Consider the following 4,183-nt stretch of genomic DNA (forward strand, 5'->3'; position numbering starts at 1 on the left):
CATCTAGGCCAGTTTCACTGACCTTTTCTTTACTGTTTTAGGGTAGTTTCGTGCATTTTCCTAGTAAACAAGGCAAGTTTTGGGTGAAAATACACTTACACCTTCATTCAAGCAACTATTGTGAATTTTGCATGATTTCAGGAGATTTTTTGCCAGAATTACATGATATTTTAATGATGCATAATCTCATGATTTTGGCTAGAGCTTTGATGCACTTTAATTGCTTGATTTCAGGACAAATGAAGCATGGAAGAATCACGTTAGCATTCACGTTAACTTAGTTAACGTGACTACTAACGTGGGATGGCAATTGGCTTGCAATGTTAATGAGAAAAGTGATCACCAATAATGCCTGCAAAGCCACTTCATAGCCTACGTTAAGAGCCACGTTAACTAAGTTAACATGGTACTTAACGTAGAAGGAAAGGAGGACTCCACGTTAATGAGAAACGTGAACTCCAATAACGTTTCTCCTCAACGCTAGTGGTAAAAGTGAACACCACTAATGTTGGGAAACTAAGCAATGCCCCACGTTAAGAGTCATGTTAACTAAGTTAACGTGAACTCTAACATGGATAAGGATCAACACTGCCAACGTTAGTAACACTCACTTTTGTCACTAACATTGGATCATTTTCATTGCCTACGTTAACTCTCGCGTTAATATTGTTAACGTGAAAGTTAACGTGGAGTGGGGTTCAAAGAACCAACGTTAGTGACACTCACTTTTGTCACTAACGTTGGAAGATGGCTTCATTACTACGTTAAAGGCCACGTTAACTTAGTTAACGTGGGTTCTAACATAGGGGATTAAGGCAATTAGAGCATTAGTGACAAAGGTGAGTGTCACTAACGCTCTCGAAGGTGATAGGTGCCCACGTTAAGAGCTATGTTAGCTAAGCTAATGCAAGACCTAACGTAGGAGGCAAAAGGCAAGGAACGTTAATGGGAAAAGTGATCCCCATTAACGTTTGTGAAAAGGGGCACAAGCCAACGTTAATGGGAAAAGTGGTCCCATTAACGTTGGCCAAGAATTGAGAAGGAACGTTAGAAGTCACGTTAAGACTTCTAACGTTGAGAATAACGTGAGCATATAAGGGGGGAACGTTAGTGGAAAAGGTGAATGCCACTAACGTTCTCGCACCCAGAAATGTATTCCACGATTAATCTCACTAAATGCCCAAGCCTAATTCATATTTCTCTGCAAGCTGAGCCCACTAAAGATGAGGATTGCTTCAACTCAAGGTCCAAAGCCCACATCTAAGACTTGAAGAACTAACTAGAAGATCGAAGAGTAGTATATATAGGAGTAGTTTTGAACTAGAGAGAAGACTTTTGCACCTTGGAGAATTACTCTCTGCATATTTACTTTTCTGTACTTCTAGCATGGATTATTCTTTTCTGCCATTTTTTATTCCTAGAGCTATGAACAACTAAACCCCTTTCATTGGGTTAGGGAGCTCTGCTGTAATTTGATGGATTAATATTAGTTTTCATTCTTCTTCTTCTATCTTTTCTCTTGGTTTTACTAGAAAGCTTTCAATCTTAATTCAATTGGATAGTTATCTTGGAAAAGAAACTCTCCATAATTGGATCTCTTCGGAACCTTGGAAGAGGAATGAAGAGATCATGCTAGAATTGATTTCTCATGCTGGACCAATTTGGGTTGGGATGGATATGTGACTATAATCCCCTTAATACTTGAATTGGAAAATGTATGTGGTATAATCAGTGACCATACTTTATCTCTTCTCATGAGCAATTGACCAAGGAATTGGCTATTGATCAAGATTTAAGAGATTGGATTACCAAGGAATTGGGATTCAATCACTTAAGATTGCCAAGGAGATCAATGAATGCATTGATTGAGGAAGAGATGAGAATGAACTTGATCCGGAGAATTGCAACATCTCCTAAACCCAATGATCCCCCTATTTCTGATCTTACCCATTCTCTTTAATTTTTGCCGTTTACTTTTATGAGCATTACCCAATTCCCCATTTAAGATTCTGCACTTTAATTTCTGCTATTTACTTTCTAGTCATTTAAATTTCTGCATCTCAATCTAAATTCTGTTTAGCTCAACTAGCATATTCTTCTAACTAAAGTTGCTTGACCAATCAATCCTTGTGGGATTCGACCTCACTCTCTAGTGAGTTTTACTTGACGATAATTCGGTATACTTGCCGAAGGAAAATTTGTTGAGAGACAAGTTTTCATGCATCAAGTTTATGGCACCGTTGCCGGGGATTGATTTTGAATCAACAATGATTAAGCTAGAAGATCACTAGATTGAGCATTTTTTTTCCGTTATTCTTTTCTATATTCAGTAATTTACCTTAGTTTGTTTTTAATTTCTTCCTCATCCCCTATTTCCTCTCTAATTTCTGTTCTCCTTTCTTAGTTTACCATAATTCAGCTCACTAACCCACTAACTGTTTGATAAATTGCATCACTCACACTAACAATCATTCTAACAAAAATTGTCTTCATTATATCTCCTGTTGTGAATTCTGTTTGTTGTATGACAGGGAGAAGAGAAGGGATCTCAACATCCTTTGATTCAGAGCCTGAGAGAACCCTTTGGAGACGAAAAAGGAAAGCAAGAGGAAAAAGAATTGTTGGTGCTGAGGAAGAGGAAGAGTATTTTGAACCCAATATGGAAGAGAATTTGGAGAACAATCATGAAGAAGAAGCTCATAATCATGCCAGAGAAGGCCATGCAAACCGGGTTGGGCATGAAAGGAGGGTCTTAGGATCCTATATCAATCCTAATCCAGGAAACTGTGGAAGCAGCATTCAGAAACCCACCATTCATGCCAATAATTTCGAGCTAAAACCTCAGCTCATCACTTTGGTGCAAAATAATTGCTCATTTGGAGGAGGTGCTCAAGAAGACCCTAACCAACACTTGACCACCTTCTTGAGGATTTGTGACACAGTGAAGACAAATGGAGTCCACCTGGATGTCTATAGGTTGCTCTTGTTCCCCTTTTCACTCAGGGACAAGGCAACAAAGTGGCTTGAATCCTTCCCAAAAGAAAGCCTGACAGATTGGGAGGAGGTAGTGAACAAGTTTTTAGCAAGATTTTACCCTCCTCAAAAGATTAATAGGCTAAGAACTGAGGTGCAAACTTTCAGGCAACAAGATGGTGAGACACTTTATGAAGCATGGGAGAGATTCAAAGACTTGACAAGGAGATGCCCATCAGAGATGTTTAATGAGTGGGTTCAACTTCACATCTTCTATGAAGGTCTTTCCTATGAGTCAAAGAAGGCTGTAGATCATTCATCAGGAGGTTCTTTAAACAAGAAGAAAACTGTTGAAGAAGCCATAGATGTCATTGAAACAGTTGCTGAGAATGACTACTTCTATGCCTCTGAAAGAAGTAACACTAGAGGAGTAATGGAGCTAAACCACATGGATGCACTGTTAGCCCAAAACAAGATGATCACCAAGCAGCTAGCAGATCTTACCAAGAAGGTGGAAGAGAACCAAGTTGCAGTAGCCATCACCTCATCACCAACTCATGAAGGAGTAAACATAGGAGAAGAAGGTGACTGGGAGCAAGCCAACTATGTGGGAAATTCACCTAGACAAGTCCATGATCCATACTCTAAAACATACAACTCTGGATGAAGAAATCACCCCAACTTTGGATGGGGAAACCAACAAGACCAAGGACAAGATTCGAGACGTTCCAACTTCAACTCCAACAACAATGCCACTCATCAAAACACCTCATAGAGATATTACCAACATCCATCTAGTCAACCTTCTCAATCACCTAATCTCAACCCACCATCATCCACATATGATAGGCTTTCAAAGATTGAAGGTCTACTCAAAATTCTATGCAAAGATATTCAAGATAGTAAAGATTTCCGAGAAGAAGTGCAGTCTAACATGCCAAATCAAGATGCTGCCATCAAGAAACTAGAAACATAGATTGAATTCTTATTCAAGCAAACCTCTGGGCACAACAATTGTAGCAATATTAACTCAATACCAAGGGAAGAATGTCAGGCCATCACCCTCAGGAGTGGGAAGGAATTGAAGGAGACCCACAAGAAACCACCAGAGAAAGAATTGGATGAAGAAAATAAGGGACATGAGGAATCTCACACCTCAATCCCCAAGTCACATCAAGAAAGAGAAGTACCCAATCCATGCCTCTCAAAG

The 4,183-nt window shown here is 39.4% G+C and overlaps 1 non-coding gene across 1 annotated transcript; it reads right to left on the reverse strand.

The window, feature by feature from the left end:
- Window positions 1-3,112: 3,112 nt before the first annotated feature.
- On the reverse strand, window positions 3,113-3,220 carry LOC112793035 (small nucleolar RNA R71). The gene has a single exon (XR_003197746.1). It is a non-coding gene; the product is annotated as a small nucleolar RNA R71 (small nucleolar RNA).
- Window positions 3,221-4,183: the final 963 nt, after the last annotated feature.

Source organism: Arachis hypogaea, chromosome 3 (genome assembly GCF_003086295.3).
Source record: "Arachis hypogaea cultivar Tifrunner chromosome 3, arahy.Tifrunner.gnm2.J5K5, whole genome shotgun sequence".
Lineage (NCBI taxonomy): Eukaryota > Viridiplantae > Streptophyta > Magnoliopsida > Fabales > Fabaceae > Arachis > Arachis hypogaea.